General features: G+C 44.0%; 1 pseudogene; it reads left to right on the forward strand.

Moving 5' to 3' along the window:
- The first annotated feature begins 684 nt into the window (after positions 1 to 684).
- On the forward strand, positions 685 to 2,898 carry LOC141580689 (tripartite motif-containing protein 64C-like; annotated as a pseudogene).
- Positions 2,899 to 24,916: the final 22,018 nt, after the last annotated feature.

The raw sequence follows: 24,916 nt of genomic DNA on the forward strand, positions 1-24,916 counted from the left end.
TTTGTCTTGAAATGCGGTGTCCACTCACCCTCTGCACTTTCACTGGGAGCTGAAGTCCTGAGCTGTTCTTAGGTGGCCATCTTCCCAGCATTCCTCAGTGGCTATTTTTGATTTTGTTTCAAAAGAGGCCCTGATGTCTTTTTCTCTTTGGTCTGGAAAGTTTTCATTTTAAAATTTGTATGAATTCAAATATATTTAAAAACAATTTTCCATTCTGAAGTTTGTTCTTCCCAATTCATCCATCCTGCCCAGCTCTAACCCACAGATCTTTATAAAAAATTATTCTGAGGAATCATAGCGATGTCTTCTATTCTAGAGGGGTGGGAGGTAAAAAAGACAGAGGTAGGAGGGAGATTCCCTAAGGATGGGTTGAGGAAGGAGGTTTGTTCCCAAAAGCATCCCAGACCTGCTCCATCACAAGACATACAGTTGTAGGAAAGACCTCGGGAAGATGGTCACCCCAGGACCCTCAGCAGCAGGGCTTTCAGGCTGGAATTAGACCCCTTCGTTTTGCACAAAAGATTAAGTCCTTTGTCTCATGGAACAGTCTCTGTTAGACACTGACTAGCATTAGTGACAACTGCAGGCTGATGTCACAAATGTTTTGGTCTGAGTTTTCCGCTCTCTGTAATATTTCCAGGATTTCTGTATATTTCCAGGGGGTGTGATGGGCAGAGGGAGGCAATGACTTTTAATGCCTTTAGAAATTGTGTCATGTCTGAGAATAATATGTCTGGAGAAAGTGAGTTTTTGTGCAAGTAAAATTTAGAAAAAGTAACATCCTCATGTCCCCAAGAGAATGGAATAAAATGTAAATGCAGTTAACCAAAACTGGTAGAATTCTGAGGAAACATCTTGCATGAAAATATGGTATCTTTGTACAACCGTGTGATTAGCTCTGGGCCTGTAGTGAGACAGAGTTTCGCTCTTGTTACCCAGGCTGGAGTGCAATGGCGCAATCTCGGCTTGCTGCAACCTCCACCTCCTGGGTTCAAGCAATTCTCCTGCCTCAGCCTCCTGAGTAGCTGAGATTACAGGCACATGCCACCATGCCCAGCTAATTTTTTGTAATTTTGGTAGAGATGGGATTTCACCATGTTGACCAGGATGGTCTTGATCTCTTGACCTCGTGATCCACCCTCCTCAGCCTCCCAAAGTGCTGGGGTTACAGGCTTGAGCCACCGCACCCAGGTTAAGTTTTATTATTTCTAACATGTAGGTAATACAGAGTTTACTAAAACATCTGCATCTTTCTTACCTGCATAGTAATATTACAATAATCAAAACTCAATTTCCTGACTTACAGTTTGAAGAAAATGTAAAATGAGATACATACTGTATCTGCAGAATAAGAGGACAAAGAATGTTCAGCTTATATAGTTATGAAGACATTAGTTCTCATGGTGGCATCAATATTTCATGTTTATTCATTATAATTCAATTTTGAAGCCTTAGATTTGGCACAATGGCTTTTAATTGGTTCCATTCTAAGTACATTTATATACATTCTACAAGCACTTTTATTGTTTATAAAATCAGAAAGTTTTGATCAACATAGAAAATGACTAACATATCCATAATCAGGACAATTCTGATACCATCAGATACTTCTCATAATCACTGAAAGGTGAGGAATTGTGAACATGGCCTGACCATGTTAGGCCCATTCAAGAGAGCAGGTCTAGGCAGCAAAGGGCAGGAACCCAGAGTAGATTGAATCAGGGGCTAAACAGATAATGTAAAGCCAGAATATTATTTTCAGAAACTTCTAAACTTTACATGTGTTAATTTCTACCAAATATTTGATAATTTTCATTCCAATAAATGCATCACAACGAAGTGATGTCTACCTATTGGTGATCTTAAAGACAAAACAAGAAGAATTTTCTACTAAAAATTTTTTTAGATATGTCCTGAAACAAACTATGTAGAGATACATATTAAATCATTACTCCACCCAGTGATATGGTCACATTTTTTTCTCTATAATTTACAGAATAATACATAATTGTATGTGCTGTAGCGCTGTAGTAACATTTCATCTTCATGGATGCATGGGGCTGAATTCTTTTGCCTTCTTTCATTCTGCAATTTTCTTAGAAGAAGATCAAATGAAGTGAATAAATGGACCACAGAGCCCCTGCCCCTCATAGCACTCACTGAGTGCTTGGCAGTATTTTTTCTTTGGCAGTGGGTAATTCTCTGAGTACAGAAATGGTTCCTTGCTCTATAAGCCTTTCTGAGGACATGAGACAAGTGATATTTGGAGTTGACCATCGCAGTGCAGTCATGGATCCCCCAGGAGTGGAGAGATTTGCGCTGTGGGGAGCTCAAGCATTCTCCTCCTGCAGGCATTACTGGGAAGTGGATGTGACCTACTCCCCAACTGCATTCTGGGAGTCTGCAAAGATTCCAGGACAGCAGTTACCAATATCATTATTGGTTCTGATGAAAGTTTTTTTTTTTTTTTTTAATTTTTCCTAAAGAGTAGCAATCACTATAGTCTCTCCACCTAGAATTCATTATGTGCAAAGGCCTTGGGATTGGGTCGGGGTGTTTCTGGATTATGAGAATGGAGCTGTGAGTTTCTTTGATGTTTATAAAGGTTCTCTTATCTTTGGTTTTCCTTCTTCTCTTCCCCTATGAGGCCTTTCTTTCCTTTGGTTCCACATGAAAATTTGGTTTCATGATGATTTATTGTGACCTCCCCCCATAAATGAGGCAAATAGTGTTCTGAGACCTTATTCAAGGAAAGAGGCCTATGTGTGGGAGCCTGTGAGCTCATTGTAACTTCATGGAATGTAATTACTTTATGGTTATAAATGAAATAACCACCTTGATTGTATACCTTTGTTAATTAAGTTATTTTAATAAATTATTGTGTAATTTTTACTAGAACATCAATTATAGCTTTTTGTTTTTGGTAACAGGTTTATTGAGATCCATTCCCTTACCACGAAAGTCCTTTTCTAATGTATTTAATTCAGAGGTTGTTAGTATATCACACTTGTGCAGCCGTCAGAACTACCTACTGCCTGGACATTTTTATCACTTCCAGAAGAATCCCAATAACCATTAACATTTATTCTCCATTCACCCTCCACCATTTCTTCATAACACTTAATCTGCTTTTCAATTTGTGCATTCAGGTAAAAAAAACATACTATATGAGGGTTTTTAAAAATCTGATATTTTTTCAGAGTGTTTTCAAAGTTTGTACACATTGTAAACCATTTGTCTTACTTGTGTATTTGAACCAGCCTGGGGTAAAAAAATGAAGTGCTGGATATCTTATCTTACAAATAATAAAGAAGAGGGCTTATTTTCTTTTTACATCTGACCAAATTAAGTTGATCTCACAGACTTTTTTATTTCTTATCATCCTAATTATTAATCACATTTCAGCTCATACAATAGTTTTTCAGTGCTGGGTGGCTGTGCTATTTCATCCTCTCTGAGTACATTATATCAGATTATAATATTCAGAAAACTCTTATTACTACCAGATTGGAAATTTCAAGGAGGCAAAAGCAGTATTTGTCTTCTTTGTTAACATATTATCAGTGCAATTTTTAGAATACACAATAAATAAGATGCGTAAATGGATAAGTAGGGGTGTTAATATGTGCAAGTATTATTCTAACATTGGAAAACTTTTCCAAAATGTAAGTAACAAATAGGATAGAACATGATGAATAGCTATCAAAAGACAACAGATCAATTTTTAGATTCATAGTCAAAGATAATACTATTATGTTAGAGTTTAAAATAATTACAGCATAATTTTTTTCTATAAAGTTGATTTCAATTGTCTAAGGCTTTTTAATATGAACTAGTGAAAGATAAAGTTTCCTATATAAAATGATGGGGAACAGGAACAGGACTTAGAATAATAGAGACTGTCATTATTTCAACTGACATATACATTTAATTACTTACTAAGCATAAAGTGGTATGAACCTCTTTATGCAGTAGAAAGAACAAAATTAATTTACGTTTCAAATAAGAATCCAGATATAGAGTGGAACCTTGTATAATGGAATGTAATAGCTATGTCTCCTAGGGCACCAGCTTGTCTGCTCTAACAAAGACCTCAAATTTGAAATGATTGAGAGGGTGCATTTCTCTCACCTGTTTGGGCCAATATAGGAGTTAGTCAAGAATAAGACTGACATCTTCAATAACTGAATTTTATCTCTGTGTGGAAGAAGCTGCCATTTATGCCATGCCCCATGCACAGAAAACCTGAAAGAAAAGCAGGAAGGACAAGAGTATTTGTCTTTAAGGAAATGATCTGGTGTTTTTCACAACACTTTTGTTCCCATCCTGTAGTTTCAAAATTAGACATGTGGCACACGAAGTTGTGAGGTATATCTGGGAATCCTGTCTCCACACAAAAGATACTTATATTTATCATTTGGTTGAGAAAAAAATTAAATGACTGGCACAACAGACAATAACCCAAGAGATTGGTTCAGTGAGACAAAGCAGGACCTTAACAAAACAGATAAGGTGCTGCTTAAGGTTAGCACCAGGTCTTAGTATTCAAGAGTGGGTTAACCTTGCTTTCTACAACTGTCAAGGTGTCCATTGCTTTCCTGTCAGAGCCTGGTTAGCTGAGGGTTAGGTGGCAGGAAACATCTTACTTGTATTTTAGTCCCTTAAGTGGATGATTTAGATAGGAATAATTCTCCAAATGTTGAAAATACTTACCTGAAATGGTCTCCGATTCTTTGACTCCATACCATACAGATTCTATATTAACTGTCTCTCTTCTCCCTCCACATATTTCATGCAGCACATTAGGAGTTAGCAGAGAGAAAGCTAATCACTGGCTTCTTTTGGACTTGCTGCTTTTTTTTCCAAGTGATTGGGATGATGAAATTATTACCCTTAGAACTTCAACCCAGCACTCCTATCTGATTTTCACCTGTGTTTCCTGAGCTTTTCTGTTGATGCTAAAACTCTCTATGAAACAGTCAATGCCTCCTAATTTAATTTTCTTATTTTTTCCTAGTTTTCAAGAAAAAATTTATTCCCGACATTCCTCTAACTTAGCTAAGATTTACTTTTACAGAAGTAGAGAATTAGTGACATTACAATCATTTAGTATTTGACTCTGATTTTGGAAGATAAAAAAGGTACTGTATCTATTTAGCATATTTTCTTAGCCATTTAGCCAAGAGAATTTTATTCTATTGATGCTCCTAGAGATACATAATTTATTTATTCTCTTCACCTTTCAGAATTTATGTTAGACTATCTCCAAGACTTACTTACAATTGAAATAAATCAAAGACACTGCTAAGAACGTTGTCAATCATTAATCTAGAAATCTTGAACTTCCTGTTTTATATCCCTAAAAGAAGTTATTTATCAATAGCCTGGTTACAGATTTTTTTAATTCAAGAATTTTGATTCTTTTCTGGTACAGAAAGAAAAAATTGATAAAGAGAATAACCTGGAAAAATAATTTAACAAAACTGAGCACATTCTTGGCTAGCACTATGTTTCTGTACTAAATTTAGGAGATATGGAAATGGTAGTTTTCCTAAGTGAAATAAGATACAGGAAGAGAAATACTTTATGGTCTCACTCATATTTGAAATCTAGTTTTAAAAGTTGAATACATAAAACCAGAGAGTAGAAAAGTGACGTTAGTTAGAGCGGTTGGAAGAACATAGGTAGAAGAAGGGCAGTCGTTGTAAAGGCACAGTCTTGTGGGATAAATGAGTCTGATGTGCAGCCTGTAGGTATTTTTCATAATATTGTACTGTGTTTGGAAAATATTCTGAGGGACTAGATTTTTGGTGCTCTTAACATTAAAAAAAAAAGCATGGCTAAGTGATATGAGGAATTCGTTAATCTGCCTGGGTTTAGTAATCGTTTCATTATGGATTTGTTTCTCAAACAACATATGCACCTAAAAATATAAAACAAAACATAATTTTAAAAATAAAGGTAATTTTATTCCTGTATGTAAGCTGAAATTAAGTGAAGATTGGGTCAATAATAACATTGCGTTGCTGAATTAAGAGGATTCTAATAAAATATTTTTAGTTGGAAAGCTATGTGTATGAAAAAATGTGATCTAAGGCTGACTACAGTGGCCATACTTATAATTCCAGTGCTTTGGGAGGCCAAGGCAGAAAATCACTTGAGGCCAGGAGTTTGAGATCAGCATGGGCAACATACAAAGGCCTTATCTCTACCAAAAGGAAAAAGAAAATTAGCCTTGTGTGGTGGTGTGCACCTGTTGTCCCAGCTCTCAGGAGACTGAGTTGGGAGGATTGCTTGAGTCCAGGAGTTTGAGACTGCAGTGAGCTGTGATTGTGCCATTGCACTCCAGCCTGGTTGACAGAGTGAGAACCTGTCTCAAAAACAGCAACTCAATAATTTATGGAGCCATTTTACCTTAAAGGTATCATTCTACAATTAATAAATCTACGTATGCCTAGGTCAGTTACATCAGGCAGAGCTTGACCTCTAGTTCTTATAGCTACAGAAAAATCAGGCAGTTATAAGGAGGCTCTAAGAAAAACTTTTTTTTTTCATTCTGGACCTTGGTATTATAATTTTTTAGACTGGTTGTCTGTCTCAATGGTGGATACCACCATAATCTGAGATTTTAAAAAACATAAAGTTCATAGAATCTATATATTCTGGAGCCTTAAACATCTCCAGGGACTCAAGGATACTATTATGTTGAATCTCGGGCCTTCTACTGCATTTTTGCAGGAGCACATTTGAACCTCACAGCACTGGGTTTCAGGATTCTGTTAACAGGCCTGGGCAATGAGTGATGACAGCCCAGATAATTCTGAGAAAGGCTTTCTGCTTTGTTATAAGGAGGGTAATCATTGCAGAAAGCAGCTGAGCATCTGTTCATGGCTTTTCTGTGTTGTTTTACTGAAGAGGCAAGTTCCCAGTCATCATTCTGGGATTTATTTGTTGTTTTTGAAATCCCAGCATTTTGGAGGCCTAGGCAGGCAGATCATTTGAGGTTAGGAGTTCAAGATTATCCTTACCAACATGGTAAAAATTTGTTTCTACTTAAAATACAAAAATTAGTGAGGTGTGGTGGCAAATGCCTGCAATCTCAGCTACTCAGGAGGCTGAAGCAGGAGAATCACTTTTCCCTGGAGGCAAAGATTGCAGTGATGCAAGATCATGCCACTGCACTCTAGCCTGGGTGACAGACTGAGTGAGACTCTGTTTCATTAATAAATAAATAAAATCATATCTTGAATGGAGGGTGAATAAGGAGTATAGCATGGGACGTTTGGGGGGAAAATATCCATCGGGAGGAAAGGAGAACACACTTAACATGCCAGTGGGAGGTGGAATACTGTGAATGAGCTTCTAAATAGAATTCTCTTGAGAACTATGTTAATTCTCAGTATAGAAAGATGTACCTTTTGAATGACATTAAAAATTCACTAGAGTGAAGAATAATAGTTATAATGTCAAATAAGTAACAAAAGTCTCAAAACATAAAGTGTTCTCAAATATTAGAGTTTAAGTTGACATTTGAGATAGAGAAAGGAATAAAAGTTTATATATTAATCTTTATTATGTAAAAAAGAGTTTTATAAAAATTTTACATAAGAATTGAGGATATAAATTACAATAATTAAAATTTACAAGAGAATAAAATCATTAAAATGAATTGTGAAAAGTTTAAAAGTGTAAAATAGAAAATTATTTAATTTTTAATCTCAAAATCAGAAGTAATTTTTATCAATGTCCTTAGAAAATTAAAAGATGAAACAATAATGTGAAAGAAGGTCGGTTTCCCTCGGGTTGGAGCACATAAGCCATGTCTTCTCTGGGGACACAGAAGCAAAACGTAGGCCTGCGCTCCTCGCCCCACTCTCCCTGCCTGCCCCCGGCCCACCTGCATGGTGCTGCTGACCTGGACCTCACCGGAGGGCGGCAGGAGGCGCAGCATGACCCCACCACCGCCATGCCCACCTCATGGTGTGAAGATCGAGGGCAGCGCTGGCTAAGAAGAGTTCCAGGACTTCTGGAATCGGCCCTACGCCTGCAGCAGCATCGCCTTGGATGACTCTTTTTACTCTTTCCAGGAAAAGGAGGAGCAGGGCGTCCAGAGCACGGAGAGTGTCCTGGAGAGCATCCCAGAGGCGGGCGCCTGCTGCAGGTGCTGGGGCCGCGTGGGTGAGCATCAAGGAGGCACAGGAGACTGATCACAGTGGCCAGACCAGCGTTGTTGTTGCCTGCTACCACGGCTTTGTGGATCCCATAATGGTCTTAGCTGAGTGCCCCCATGTTGACGTCAACCACAGGACAGCAGGAGGAACACAGCCCTGATCACAGCTGCACAGGCAGGGGCTGCCCCGCCCCACGGGCACAGGTGCATTAGACACTGGCTCTCAACCTTACACTTCCCGCGTCAGCATCGCGTGGGTTGTTTCATTTGAGTTTTAACACAGATCTGGTGGAAACACAGGCTGCCAGGCCCTGCCCCTGGAGTCTTTGAATAGACCTGGCGTGTGGCCCAAGAATGAGCAGATCCACAGATTTCCAGGTGAGGCTGATGCCCTGGCCCAGGGACCCCACGGTCAGGATGGCGGGCTTGGAGGTTTTCATGCCTGATGACTGCCAGCACCCCCCAACCAGTGGACATCGAAGAGCAGCAGAGGCTCAGACCCCAGGGGAGATGTCAGACAGGCACAGAGGCATCGCGGAATTAAAGTGAAAATGAAGAAAGCAGCTGAGCATCTGTTCATGACTTTCCTGTGCTGTTTTACTGAAGAAGCTGTTCAGACCCAATCAGGGCACGCTGTCATTACGGACTACTTGTTGAACTATGTCCCCTGTATTGACCTTGAAAGCAGGGATGAGTTGGGGTTCACCACCCTGATGAAAGCTGCCATGCAGGGTCAAACGGATTGCATCCCAGACCTGATGCTAGCAGGGTGCATGTCCACGTGAGGGACCCCGCCATGGGACGTCGCCGCAGGAGTGGGGCACTCACATGTCCGCCTCATGCATAGGCTGCTGGAGCACCACTGCCTGGAGCAGTTCCGGGAAAAGTAGCCGCCAGAGCTGCCTCCACCCCGCAACACAGCGCGGAAGCCCGCCGGCTCCAAGAACTTCCTGCAGAGGCTCCAGGACTGTGTGCTTCCCGTGCTGATGCCATGCTCTGTGTGGGGTCCGGAGGACAAGGGCACCCTGGACCACATGGGCAGGATGACCAGGAGCCTCTAGCAGCCCCACCGTGGCCATCGTGTGCCAGACCGTGTGCCCCTAGAGCCCCCAGTGAGTGGGGGAAGAGGCGGCTGGCGGTGCAGGAAATACTGGCGGCGTGGGCCGCATGGGGGCCCCTGGGTCCCAGGATCCCGCCGCCCGCCCCGCGGAAGGCCAGCCTCCTGCCCCTGCAGTGTCTGCTGCAGAGCGGCTGGCAGTCAGACTTGACAGTGGCCTGGCGGTGCAGGAAATCCTGGCGGCGCGGCGGCGCGGGGGACCCCCAGGTGCAGGAGGCAGCGCGGGCTCCCGGGAGGGCTCCTAGAGAGCCAGCCTCCTGCCTGCACCTCTACCGGGTCTCGGGGTCCCGCCCCGCCACGCGGAAGGCCAGCCTTCTGCACCTGCAGTGCCTGCTGGGGGAGCAGCGCCGGGCCCAGCCTGGTGGTGCGCGGGGTCCGCCTCAGCCAGGCGCCTGCGCCCACCTTCCAACCCGAGAGACCAGCGCGGAAGGGCAGCACCAAGGACAGTGGCCACGGGCGGATCCCCAAGTGACCTTACAAGTAGGCCAGGAGGAGAAATGGAAGGCGGAGGAGGCTGAGAGGGAGGCTATAAAGAAGCATCAGGCCAAGGCGCAGAAAGAGAGGCACCTGCCGCCCTGGAAGAAGACGACGTGAGGGCCCTAGGGGGCACTGCGGGGTCAGGGGCCAGGGCGAGGCCGCGGGGCTGGGCACCAAGTGGGAGGTGGCCCAGCTGCACATCGCGCCACTGCAGCTCCCAGGACCACGGGGCCAAGCTGTCTGTCCAGGCTGCTCCCAGGAGGGGGCTGTGGGAGACACGTGTATTCGCCCCAGGCCCCCCCAGAAATCAGTACACATAGAAAGCACGCTGTCTAAAAGGCTCCCTTTAGAGAACCTCAATTCAGATTATTTTAAAGGTCAATTTACTAAAGGGTGTTTTCTGTGTAATTTTCTAATTTTCAATCATTATTTATCAAATTCGACAAGTTTTACAAGTGATAGGGCCCCTTGTATCCAAGGCAGTTTTAATACACTTGCCTGAAGACACACAGACACACACATGCAGACACACACAGACACATGCACACCTGAACACAGAGATATACATGTGCACACACAAGATACACACGTGCATGCATAGACACACACGCTTGCATGCATACAGACACACACATGCACACAGCCACACACGTGCACACAGTGCACAGACAGGTACACATATCCACACATAGACACACGCATGTGCATGCACACACAGGTACACGCAGGAGAGACAACCTCCACCCAGTCCTGCCTCTAAAGCAGGGCCCCACTAGTGAACATGCACAGACTCAAGACACTAGAGGCTTCAGGGATTTTCCTCCCTCTTGCCTGAAGGCACCTGCACTACAGAAGACTCAGAGGCCCTCCCTGGCTGGGTCAGTGAATGGATCATAGCAGCGTTCCAGGACTGCAGTAGAGAAGGAAGGAAAATTAGACTTCTGAGCCATCACAAACTGTGAATAAGTGTGATGTCCTCAGGCCAGCCCTGTGTGACCTCAGCTCCTGATCGATAGAATCAGGACAGTGACTGAGGATGCTGGAGTCACCTCACCTGCATCCCTGGGTCGGCCACAGAACCAATAGGACTTTGACTCCACCCCAGGCCATGGACCTTGACCAGGGAACCACAGCTCCTCATTCTGATGGGGTGGCTTGGTGCATTTTTTTCTCAGGCTTGCTTTTAGGTGGCTGAAAATATCACTTTTCATCAGCACACTATTCTTTTCATCATCCTTGCCATTGATGGGCACCGTCTTTTTTTTTTTTTTTTTTTTTTTTTTTTGAGACAGGGTCTGTCACCCAGGCTGGAGTGCAGTGGTGTGATCAACAGCTCACTGCAGCCTCAATTTCTGGGATTAAGCGATCCTCCCTCCTCAGCGCCCTGGGTAGCAGAGACTACAGGTGCATGCCACGACTCCCAGCTAATTTTTATTCTTGTAGAGATGGGGTTTTGCCATGTTCCAGGCTGTTCTCAAACTCCTGGGCTCAAGCAATTCTCCCACTTTGGCCTCCCAAAGGGCTGAAATGGCAGCTGTGTGCCACTGCACCTGGCCAGCTAAAAGGTTTTAAAGGCAGATGAACAAACCTTGTGTAGAACATCAGTTTTGTTTTTTGAGACAGTCTCCCTCTGTCACCCAGGCTGGACTGCAGTGACATGATCTTGCCTCACTGCAAACTCCACCTTCAGTGTTCAAGTGATTCTTCTGCCTCAGCTTCACAAGTGACTGGGACTACACGTGCACACAACCACACCCAGCTATTTTTTGTGTTTTTAGTAGAGACCAGGTTTCACCATGTTGGCCAGGCTGGTCTCAAACTCCTGACCTCAGGTAATCCACCCACTTCAGCTTCCCAAAGTGCTGGGATTACAGGTGTGAGCCACCACACCTGGCCAGTTATATTCTTTTCATAGTCACAAAGAAGATATATATTTTGATATATTTAATTCTCATTATTTGTGGTAGTTTTCTTCTGTGAAATCAACACAAAAGCTGAGTTGGTGAATACTGAATTATTGCCCCTAGAGAATATTCTTGCTGGGTTAATTTTCTTTGAGTTTCAGAACTTTCAAAATTTTCCTTTGCTTTATCTGATCAATACGTGACCTTGTTCTGTATTTGTTTCTTTTTCTTTTTTTCTTTCTTTCTTTTTTTTTTTTTTTTTTTTTTTTTTTTTTTTTTTTTTTTTTTTTAACTGAGACAGGATCTCACCCTGTTGCCCTGGCTGGAGTGCAGTTGCACAGATCCCAGCTCACTGCACCTCAATCTCCTGGGCTCAAGTGATTCTCCTGCCTTGGCATCCAGAGTAGCTGGGAATACAGGCATCTGCCACCATGCCCCGCTGATTTTTTAAAAGTGGATTTTCCCTCTTGTTGCCCAGGCTGGAGTACAATGGCGCAATCTTGGCTCACTTCAACCTCCGCCTCCTGGGTTCAGGCAACTCTCCTGCCTCAGCTTCTTGAGTAGGTGGGATTACAGGTGCCCGCCACCACACCTAGCTCATTTTATATTTTTAGTAGAGATGGAGTTTCTCCATGTTGGTCAGACTGGTCTCAAACTCCTAACCTTTGGTGATCCACCTGCCTTAGACTCCCAAAGTGCTGGGATGACAAGTGTGAGCCACCACACCTGGCCATGACTAATTTCTTTCCCTCTGAGCATGTCCCAGGATGACAGGGAAAGTGCTCCAGGCATTGACTTGGGGTTCACAAATACCATCGAGTAGGTGAATTTGCAAATACAAACTCCGTGATTGATGAGGGGGACTAGAGCACATACCCACCCTAGAGTTCAGTGGCACAAATCAGCTCACTGCAGCCTCAATCTCCTGGGCTCAAGTGATTCTCCTGCCTTGTGTCTCTTCAGTGTGCTCAGGGCAGGAAGGAAGGGACCACCTCAGATCACACATCACCCCATGCCACAGGTCTGTTTCCCACCGGCCCCCAGGGTTGATCCTCAGGAGAGGAGGTCTGACCCTCCTTAGGGGCCCAAGCAGGACCGCTGAACTCCCACATTTTATTTCTGTGTCCTACATAGTCCTTCCCTTGGGGCAGTGATTCTCATCTGTGGGTGACCTGCCCCCAAGGGACCCTGGACAGCAGTTGGAGACATTGTGGTTGTCACAACTTGAGGGTGCTCCTGGGTGGGCTGAAGCCAGGGATGCTGTGGTGCCCAGGATGGCCCTACTGCAGAGAAGAATCCAGCCCTGATGTGCACAAGGCCCAGGGGGTCCCCTGAACTCATTATTTGGGAAAAGGCCAGATGTGGTGGCTCACAGCTGTCATATCAGCACTTTGGGAGACTGAGGTGGGTGAATCACTTGAGGTCAGGAGTTTGAGACCAGCCTGGACAACATGGTGAGGCCCCAGGTTTACCAAAAACACAAAAATTATCTGGGTGTGGTGGTGGGTGCCTATAATCCCAGCTACTCAGGAGGCTGAAGTAGGAAAATCACTTGAACCTGGGAGGTGGAGGTTGCAGTGACCTGAGATGGCACCACTGCACTCCAGCCTGGCAACAAAGTAAGACTCCGCCTCAAAAAAATGATTTGGAAAAACAGTTGAGTTCAATTTCTGCTCACAGTAGGCACCAGAATAAGCTCCCAATGCAGATGGTGTAAACAAGGGGACCCCAATGTCCTGGGTTCACCTCTTGTCTCCCTCCCCACTCAGGGTGTGGATTTCAATCTGTGAAGCCTCCTGGGACCTCAGCAGGGCAGAGGATCATGGGACGCAGAGTCTCTTGGGGGTCTGTGGAATCCCCTGACCCAGGGGGTCTCAACTAGGGTGGTTCTGCTCCCAGGGAACACTGGTCAATGTCTTTGGACATCTGCAGTTGTCATGACTGGGGGTGCCCCTAGCATGGAGTGGGTGGAGGCTAGGGATGCTGCTCAGCACCCTTCAGTGCCCAGAGAATGAGCCAGGCCCCAGTGTCCATGGTGCCCCAGGGACACCCTGGTAAGGGCATGTCACAGTTGTGGTTCCAACAGCACCACTGCCCTTCTGTGCCCAGGAGGGGCCCTGCCCTCCCCTTGTCCCTTCCTCTCTGCACCCTGGCCTGAGTCCTTGACCCTACTGGCTCTCAGCACACTTTTTTTGAGATGGAGTTTTACTCTTGATGCTCAGGCTGGAGTGCAATTGCATGATATTGGCTCACAGCAACCTCCACCTCCCAGGTTCAAGCAATTCTCCTGCCTCAGCCTCCCGAGTACCTGGGATTACAGGCACGCACGACCATGCCTGGCTAATTTTTGTATTTTTAGTAGAGAAGGGTTTCTCCATGTTGGTCAGGCTGGTCTTGAACTCCTGACCTCAAGTGATCTACCCACCTTGGCCTCCCAAAGTGCTGGGATTCCAGGTGTGAGCCACCCAGCCTGGCCCTCTCAGTGCTCTTGGACACACAATGCCCACAAGAGCCTCTCTCAGAAGGACAGAAATTACATTGGCTTCTTTCTCTTCTTTGCACTCTGAAAAGCACCTGAGAGCAAAGTGCCCAGCAGCAGCAGCTTCCCCAGGGCAGCCCGAGAAACAGGAAGCCTTGCTTTTGAGCTTCACCAGCTCTTCTGGGAGACCTGTGGGGAATCCCCTTCCTCCAATATTTCTCCTAGAAGTTTCTCTACATTCCACTTCTCAGAAAGAAATCAGCATCCGGGGCAGGGATTTATACCCTCTGCCCACTCAGGTGTTTGCAATGACACCCTTGGGATCCTCAGGTTCACACAGAGTCTGGGCCCTGACTCACTGCAGCCCAGGAGCTGCCAGGGTCCCCACCTGCTCAGTCCCAGGAACACCTGCTCAACCCCAGGAACACACATCTACAGAGGGTTTCTTTTTCTTTTCTTTCTTTCTCCTTCCTTCCTTCTTCCTTCCTTTTTCTTTCTTTGTTTCCTTCTTTCTTTCTCTTTCTTTCTTTTTCTTTCTTTCTCTTTCTTTCTTGTTTCTTTTTCTTTTCTTTCTTTCTTTCTTTCTCTTTCCTTTTCTTTTCTTTCTTTCTTTCTTTCTCTTTCTTTTTCTTTTCTCTTTCTTTCTTTCTTTCTTTCTCTTTTCTTTTCTTTCTTTCTTTCTTTCTTTCTTTCTTTCTTTCTTTCTTTCTTTCTTTTTTTTTGAGACAGAGTCTTGCTCTGTGGCCAAGCTAGACTGCAGTGGTACGATCTCAACTTCCTGCAACCTCCGCCTCTCAGGTTCTAGGAATTCCCCTGCCTCAGCCTCCCGAGTAGCTGGGATTACAGGTGCCCACCACCATACTTGGCTACTTTTTGTATTTTTAGTAGAGACATGGTTTCCCCATGTTGGCCAGGCTGGTCTGGAACTCCTGACCTCAGATGAACCACCCACCTCAACCACTCAAGATACTGAGATTACAGTTGTGAGCCACTGTACCCCTCCCTTTTATTTCCTTTTAAATGATGAACACTCATGATTTCTGTTCAGCTGAAAGCTACACTCATCTTCAATTCCTGCAATAAAGATTTCCCCCCATGCACTGTGGACATTGGGGCTGGATCCTTCTCTGGGATGGGGCTGTCCTGGGCACTGCAGGGAGCTGAGCAGCATTCCTGACCTCCATCCACTCCATGCCAGGAGCAGATGTCCCCAGACACTACTTAGTGTACCGTGGTGGGGGGGGGCAGAATTGCTCCCAGGGTACACTGGAATCTTAGGGGATTCCACAGACCCTCAAGAGACTCTGCGTCCCATGATCCTCTGCCCTGCTGAGGTTCCAGGAGGCTGCACACATTGAAATCCACACCTTGAGTGAGGAGGGAGAGAGAAAGAGAGTCATGGGAGCTGGGGTCCCCTGGTTTACACCATCTGCCTCATCAGGAGTTTATTCTGGTGCCCAGTGTGAGCAAGGGACAGATTCAATTTTTTTTTTTTTGAGGTGGAGTCTTATTCTGTTGCCCAGGCTGGAGTGCAGTGGCACAATCTCAGCTCACTGCAGCCTCCACCTGCCGGGTTCAAGTCATTCTCCTGCCTCAGACTCCCAAGTAGCTGGAATCAGAGGCATTTGCCACTGCACCCAGTGAATTTTTGTATTTTTAGTAGAGATGGGGTTTCACCATCTTGGCCAGCCTGGTCTCAAACTCCTGACCTCATGATCCATCTGCCTCAGCTTCCCAAAGTGCTGGGAGTATAGGTGTGAGCCACCGTGCCTGGCCAGATTTGATATTTTTCCAATAAAGAACACAGATCTCCCCAGCTTTGTGCTCTGGACATTATTGGGGCTGTATGCTTCTCTGGGGTGGGACTATCCTCAGCACTGCTGAATGCTTAGCAGGATCCCTGGCCTCTACCCACTCCATGCTGGGACCTCCCCCTAGTCGTGACAACCAGAAATATCCCCACACTCTACTCAGGATCCCAAGAGGACCACTCCCAAGTATTATTGAGGTCACACATTTTTTTTTTTTTTGTTTTGAGATAGGATTTTATTTCTGTCACCCAGGCCAGAGTGCAATGGTGAGATCTCAGCTCACTGCAACCTTGGACTCCCAGGTCCAAGTGATTCTCCTGCTTCAGCCTCCCTAGCAGCTGGGACTACAAGTGTGCACCACGATGCCTGGCTAATTTTGGACTTTTTAGTAGAAATGGGGTTTCACCATGTTGTCCAGGCTGGTCTTGAATTCCTGACCTCAAGTAATCCACCCACCTCAGCCTCCCAATGTTCTGGGATGACAGGCAGGAGCCATCAGGCCCAACCTGGATCATACTTTTGAACCCTTTAGTGGGCCCATTTTAAGTATGAATTTTTAGGCTAATTGTCAATGGTCAAGTTATTTAAACCTTCCCACCCATCTTCCTTGGTCCAGAGAGGATTTGAAGCTCATACCTGTTCAAACAAAACAGCAACACTGCAAATCAAGGAACGGAGGAAATGATGGAGGTGGGATTTGGGTGGGGTGGGGGAAACTGCAGGGAAAAACCAAAGGGTAATTAGCCAATGAGAATGTTGATTGCATGTGTAAGAGCTTGTTCCTGTTCATTCTAAGTGTAGGTAATTTTCAACTCAAGGAAAAGAAGTCCAGGCTCAGTGGCTCATGCCTGTCATCCAAGCACTTTGGGAGGCTTAGGTGGGCAGATCACCTGAGGTCAGGAGTTTGAGATGAGGCTGACTAACATGGAGAAACCACATCTCTACTAAAAATACAAAATTGGCTTGGCATGGTGGCGCATGCCTGTAATCCCAGTTACTCGGGAGGCTGAGGCAGAAGAATTGCTTGAACCTGGGAGGCAGAGGTTGCAGTGAGCTGAGATTGCACCACTGCACTCCAGCCTGGGCAACAAGAGTGAAATTCTGAAAAAAGCTACAAGAAAGAAAGGAAAGAGAGGAAGAAAGAAAGAAAGAAAAGAGAGGAAGAAAGAAAGAGAGAGAGAGAAAGAAAAGACAGGAAAGAAAGGAATGAAAGAAAGAGAGAGAAAGAGAGTAAATAAATAGAATGTGTACTGAATGCTTGAATGCAGTGGGTTGTATAGTGTCCCCCAAAAGTTCACATCCTCTCAGAAGTTAAGTGACCTTCTCAGAGATAGGGAGGGTCTCTGCAGTTGAAAGATGATGGGGATCTTGGCATGAAATCAACATCCTGTTTGTAGGGTGAGCCTTAAATCCAATCACTGGTGTCCTTTTAAGAAGGAGAGACATAGGCTGGGTTTGGTGGCTCATGCTTATAAACCCAGAACTTTGGGAGGCCAAGGTGGGAGGATTGCCTGAGGCCAGGGGTTTGAGACCAGCCTGGCCAACAAGGTGAAACACCATCTCTATCAAAAATACAAAAATTATCTGGGCATTGTGGTGCATGACTGTATTCCCAGCTATTTGGATGGCTGAGGAACAAGAATTGCTTGAACCCAAGAGATGGAGGTTGCAATGAGCCAAGATGGTGCCACTGGGACTCCAGCTTGGATGACAGAGCATGACTCTGTCTCAAAACAAACAAAAACAAGAAGGAGAGATTTAGAGACTCAGAGGAGAGGATATGGCCGTGTGGAGCTGGAGGCAGAGACTGGAGTGAAACAGCCACAAGCCAAACACTCCTGGAGCCCCCAGAACTGGGAGAGGCAGGAAGAACCCTCAATCTGGAGTCTCTGGAGGAAGCCCAGCCCTGCAGACATCTTGATCTCAGACTTCTGGCCTCCAGAGCTGGTAGAGGAGACATGATTGTTATATTAAGCCCTGCAATCTGAAGTAATTTGTATGGCAAATTTCAACCTATGAGGACAGAGAGAAGTCTTGGCCTTCAACGGAAAATGGTCAAACTAGAAAGAGTAACACTTTTGAGCTCCTCATTGAATGTGGACTTGGACAACCCCTTCACCTAGACAGCAAGGGAAGAGAAAGAGAGTCTGGGCTGGGAGGAAGTCCTACCTCAAAAACATCAATCAGTCCTCACTTGGATGGCCAGGGCATTATGAAGAAATATTAACATTTCACATTCTCCATGACAAATGTTGTTGTCATCAGTGGGGACCTTTCCTCTCTTTTTTCATTCTCCCACCTGTTCTCTCTGTCCCTGATTTACCCACAGTGGCATTTATGTTTTCACCTTTTATATCCCTATGCCTGGTTCACTACTGGCTTGTGCTGATCTTTTCCTTCTTTATTTTCTCTCTCTTTCTTTCTTTCTTTCTTTCTTTCTTTCTATCTTTCTTTCTTTCTTTCTTTCTTTCTTTCTTTCTTTCTTTCTTTCATTCTGATCATAGGTTCTTTATTTGAAGTTTTCTTGGGAGTCATTCATGCACAATTATTTTGGTTACTTTGTTTATATGGAATATTTCTATTTAAAATTAAAATTCTCAATTTCTGGAATGCTGGGAAGATGGCCGCCTAAGAACAGCTCAGGACTTCAGCTCCCAGTGAAAGTGCAGAGGGTGAGTGGATGCCGCATTTCCAGACGAACTCTTATTGCCCACAGACCAGGAGATACCCAGGCAGAGGGGTCACCAGCGTCGCAGTCCCAGCCGGTGTGCCTGTTTTGGCCCCCGTGGGACTGATTCCGCCGGCGCGGCTGCTGTGACCACTCCCTGTTGCTGCGGTTCTCCATACAAAAGCCACTGGTCTGGGAGCCCTCTTAGCTGGCAAGCAGAGCCCTGAGACGGCAGAGTTGCCCATTCATCTGAAATAGCGAGTCAGGCCAGGTGATTCCTAGGCAAAAAATCCGCCAGGAGCCGGCGCCGCAGTTCAAGCCTACTCCCTGAGTCGCAGCACGGGAGATCCCAGCGCCTTTTCAACAAGCGACCAGAATGCGGGGTCCTTCAACTTAAAAGAAAAGACTCTGAGTCAGGGAGCCAGGTGATCAGGCTCGGTTGGTCCCACCCCTCCACCCCCAACAACAATGAAAACAAAAACAATAATTGGAAACCATCTAGGTTGAGCCCTTCAAACCAAGCACAGCTGAACCTGGACAGTCCCGCTAGGTGGGGGAGGGGCTTCCACCATTACTGAGACTCTCCACCACTACTGAGGCAGGCTGCCGTTGCCAAGGCAACCCGCCATTGCCGAGGCAACCTGCCACAAAAGAGAGATTCCACCATAACAGAGGCAGGCCACCATTGCCGAGACAGTTCTAACTATGCCCATTTAAAAAGGACTACAGGGAAGAGCTCAGGGCAGCTGGGCGGAGCCCACAGCAGCTCAGCAAAGCCCCTGCGGGCAGGCAGTGGCTAGGGGTGCTGCTAGCTGGGTGGGTCAGACCTGAAAGAAAAATCAGAAAAAGCAGTAGTGCAACGGAAACTCATAAAGCTCCAACTCCCTGGGACAGAGACAGACAACAGGTGGATAAACCCACAAAAATGGGAAGAAACCAGTGCAAAAAGGATGAAAACTCTCGAAACCAGAACACCTCTCCTCCTAAAAGGGATCACAACTCCTCACCAGCAAGGGAACCAGACCGGATGGAGAAGGAGGGTGATGAAATGACAGAATCAGACTTCAGAAGGTGGGTAGTAAGAAACTACAGTGAGCTAAAAGAACATGTTCTAACCAAACGCAAAGAAAATAGGAACCTTGAAAAAAGATTGGACGAACTGCTGATGAGAATGGACAGCATAGAGAGGAGTATAAGTGAATTGATGGAGCTGAAAAACGCAACACGAGAACTTCGTGAAGCATGCACAAGCTTCAACAGCCGAATTGACCAAGCAGAAGAAAGGATATCAGAGGTCGAAGATCAACTCAATGAAATAAAAAGAGAAGGCAAGAACAGAGAAAAAAGAGCAAAAAGGAATGAACAAAATCTTCAAGAAATGTGGAACTATGTGAAACAGACGTAATCTACGTCTGATAGGTGTACCTGAATGTGATGAAGAGAATGAATCCAAGCTAGAAAATACTCTTCAGGATATTATCCAGGAAAACTTCCCCAACCTAGCAAGGCAGACCAATATTCAAATCCAGGAAATACAGAGAACACCACAAAGATATTCCTCAAGAAGAGCAACCCCAAGGCACATAATCATCAGATTCACCAGGGTTGAAATGAAAGAGAAAATGCTAAGGGCAGCCAGAGAGAAAGGTCAGGTTACCCACAAAGGGAAGCCCATTAGACTCACAGCAGATCTCTCAGCAGAAACCCTACAAGCCAGAAGACATTGGGGGCCAATATTCAACATCCTTAAAGAAAAGAACTTTCAACCCAGAATCTCCTATCCAGCCAAACTAAGCTTCATAAGTGAAGGAAAAATAAAATCCTTTGTGAACAAGCAAGCACTCGGAGATTTCATCACCACCAAACCTGCTCTACAAGAACTCCTGAAAGAGGCTCTACACATATAAAGGAACAACGAGTACCAGCCACTCCAAAAACACACCAAATGGTAAAAGAGCATCAACAAAATCAAGAAGCTGCATCAATTAACCAACAAAACAGCCAGGTAGCATCAAAATGACAGCATCAAATTCACACATAACAATACTATCCCTAAACGTCAATGGACTAAATGTCCCAATCAAAAGACACAGACTGACGAATTGGATCAAAAGCCAAAACCCATCAGTGTGCTGTATCCAGGAAACCCATCTTACATGCAAGGATACACAAAGGCTCAAAATAAAGGGATGGAGGAAGATCTACCAAGCAAATGGAGAGCAAAAAAAGGCAGGAGTTGCAATACTCATCTCTGATAAAATAGACTTTAAAGCAACAAAGATCAAAAGAGACAAAGAAGGACATTACATAATGGTAAAAGGATCACTGCAACAAGAAGAGCTAAAGAACCTAAATATATATGCACCCAATACAGGAGCACCCAGATACATAAGGCAAGTTCTTAATGACTTACAAAGAGACTTAGACTCCCACATAATAATAGTGGGAGACTTTAACACCCCATTGTCAATATTAGACAGATCAACTAGACAGAAAATCAACAAGGATATCCAGGACCTGAACTCAGACCTGGAACAAGCAAACCTAATAGAGATTTACAGAACTCTCCACCCCAAATCCACAGAATATACATTCTTCTCAGCACCGCATCACACCTACTCTAAAATTGACCACATAATTGGCAATAAATCACTCCTCAGCAAATGCAAAAGAACAGAAATCATAACAAACAGTATCTCAGACCACAGTGCAACCGAGTTAGAACTCAGAATGCAGAAACTAACTCAGAACCGCACAGCTTCATGGAAACTGAACAACCTGCTCTTGAATGTTGACTGGATAAACAATGAAATGAAGGCAGAAATAAAGATGTTCTTCGAAACCAATGAGAACGAAGACACAACATACCAGAATCTCTGGGACACATTTAAAGTAGTCTCTAGAGGAAAATATATAGCAATGAGTACCCACATGAGAAGAAAGGAGAGATCTAAAACTGACACCCTATCATCAAAATTGAAAGAGCTGGAGGAGAAAGATAAAAAAAACTCAAAACCTAGCAGAAGACAGGAAATAACTAAGATCAGAGCAGAACTGAAGGAAATAGAGACACAAAAAACTCTTCAAAAAATCAATAAATCCAGGAGCTGCTTTTTTGAAAAGATCAACAAAATAGACAGACCACTAGCCAGATTAATAAAAAAGAAAACAGAGAATAACCAAATTCATGCAATAAAAAACGTTAAAGGGGATATCACCACAGATTCCACAGAAATCCAAACCATCATCAGAGATTATTACAAACAACTCTATGCACATAAACTATTAAACCTGGAAGAAATGGATAAATTCCTGGACACCTGCATCCTCCCAAGCCTAAACCCGGAAGAAACTGAAACCCTGAATAGACCAATAACAGGGTCTGAAGTCGAGGTAGCAATAAAGAGCCTACCACCCAAAAAAAGCCCAGGTCCAGATGGGTTCACAGCTGAATTCTACCAGACATACAAAGAGGAGCTGATACCATTCCTTCTGAAACTATTCCAGACAATCCAAAAAGAGGAAATCCTTCCCAAATCATTTTACGAGACAAACATCATCCCGATACCAAAACCCGGCAGACACTCAACAAGAAAAGAAAATTTCAGGCCAATATCCATGATGAACATAGATTCAAAAATCTTCAATAACATACTGGCAAACCGATTGCAACAGCATATCAAAAAGCTCATCCACCATGATCAAGTAGGAGTCATCCCGGGGATGCAAGGCTGGTTCAACATACGCAAGTCCATAAACGTAATTCGCCACATAAACAGAACCAAAGACAAAAACCACATGATTATCTCAATTGATGCAGAGAAGGCTTTCGACAAAATTCAACAACGCTTTATGCTAAAAACCCTCAATAAACTAGGTATTGACGGAACGTATCTCAAAACAATAAAAGCTATTTACGACAAATCAACAGCCAATATCATACTGAATGGGCAAAAACTGGAAGCATTCCCTTTGAAATCTGGCACTAGACAAGGATGCCCTCTCTCACCACTCCTATTCAATATAGTACTGGAAGTTCTAGCCAGAGCAATCAGGGAAGAAAAAGAAATAAAGGGTATCCAAAGTGGAAAGGAGGAAATCAAATTGTCTCTATTTGCAGATGACATGATTGTATATCTGGAAGACCCCATCATCTCAGCCCAAAGTCTCCTGAAACTGATAAACAACTTCAGCAAAGTCTCAGGATACAAAATCAACGTGCAAAAATCACAAGCATTCCTATACACCAGTAATAGACTTCAAGAGAGCCAAATCAAGAACGAACTGCCATTCACAATTGCTACAAAGAGAATAAAGTACCTAGGAATACAACTAACAATGAACGTAAAGGACCTCTTCAAGGAGAACTACAAGCCATTGCTCAATGAAATAAGAGAGGATACAAACAGATGGAGAAACATTCCATGTTCATGGTTAGGAAGAATCAACATCATGAAAATGGCCACACTGCCCAAAGTAATTTACAGATTCAACGCTATTCCCATCAAGCTACCAATGACCTTCTTCACAGAACTGGAAAAAAACACCTTAAACTTCATATGGAACCAAAAGAGAGCCCGCATAGCCAAGTCAATTCTAAGCAAAAAGAACAAAGCAGGAGGCATCACACTACCAGACTTCAAACTATACTACAAGGCTACAGTAATCAAAACAGCATGGTACTGGTACCAAAACAGAGATATAGACCAATGGAACAGAACAGGGGCCTCAAAGGAATACAGCATACCCACAACCATCTGATATTCGACAAACCTGAGAAAAACAAGCAATGGGGAAAAGACTCCCTGTTTAATAAATGGTGTTGGGAAAACTGGCTAGCCATGTGCAGAAAGCAGAAACAGGACCCCTTCCTGACACCTTACACCAAAATTAACTCCAGATGGATTAAAGACTTAAACATCAGACCTAATACCATAAAAACCTTAGAAGAAAACCTAGGCAAAACCATTCAGGACATAGGTGTAGGCAAGGACCTCATGACCAAAACGCCAAAAGCAATAGCAACAAAAGCCAAAATAGACAAGTGGGACCTAATCAAACTCCACAGCTTCTGCACGGCAAAAGAAACAGTCAGTAGAGTGAATCGGCAACCAACAGAATGGGAAAAAATTTTTGCAGCCTACCCATCTGACAAGGGGCTGATATCCAGAATTTACAAAGAACTAAAGCAGATCTACAAGAAAAAAACAAACAAGGCCATTCAAAAATGGGCGAAGGATATGAACAGATACTTTACCAAAGAAGACATACAGGAGGCCAACAAACATACGAAAAAATGCTCATCATCACTGGTCATCAGAGAAATGCAAATCAAAACCACATTGAGATACCATCTCACACCAGTAAGAATGGCGATCATTAAAAAATCTGGAAACAACAGATGCTGGAGAGGATGTGGAGAAATAGGAACACTTTTACACTGTTGGTGGGAATGTAAATTAATTCAACCATTGTGGAAGACAGTGTGGCGATTCCTGAAGGACCTAAAAATAGAAATCCCATTTGACCCAGCAATCCCATTACTGGGTATATATCCAAAGGATTATAAATCATTCTACTACAAGGACACGTGCACACGAATGTTCATTGCAGCACTGTTTACAATAGCAAAGACCTGGACCCAACCCAAATGCCCAACGATGATAGACTGGATAGGGAAAATGTGGTACATATACACCATGGAATATTATGCAGCCATCAAAAACGATGAGTTCACGTCCTTTGTAGGGACATGGATGAACCTGGAAACCATCATTCTCAGCAAACTGACACAAGAGCAGAAAATCAAACACCGCATATTCTCACTCATAGGCGGGTGTTGAACAATGGGAACACATGGACACAGGGAGGGGAGCACTACACACTGGGGTCCGTTGGGGGGAAATGGGGGAGGGGCGTGGGGGTGGGGAGGTGGGAAGAGATAGCATGGGGAGAAATGACAGATACAGGTGAGGGGACAGAAGGCAGCAAACCACACTGCCATGTGTGTGTACCTATGCAACAATCTTGCATGTTCATCACATGTACCCCAAAACCTAAAATGTAATTTAAAAAAAATTATAAAATAAAAAAATAAAATAAAATAAAATAAATAAAAATTCTCAATTTCTTTATAAGTAATAATACTTATGATCTAATTAGAGAAAATCCAATTAAATGGAAAGTGCTTAAATACTGTTCTTTCAGATCTGAAGAACAAACTAATTTACTAGCTATTAATGTCCTCTCAGCATGAATATGCCTTTTTTCATTGATCTGCTTTAAAAACT

This window comes from Saimiri boliviensis, chromosome 12, assembly GCF_048565385.1.
Source record: "Saimiri boliviensis isolate mSaiBol1 chromosome 12, mSaiBol1.pri, whole genome shotgun sequence".
NCBI classification, from domain to species: Eukaryota; Metazoa; Chordata; class Mammalia; order Primates; family Cebidae; genus Saimiri; species Saimiri boliviensis.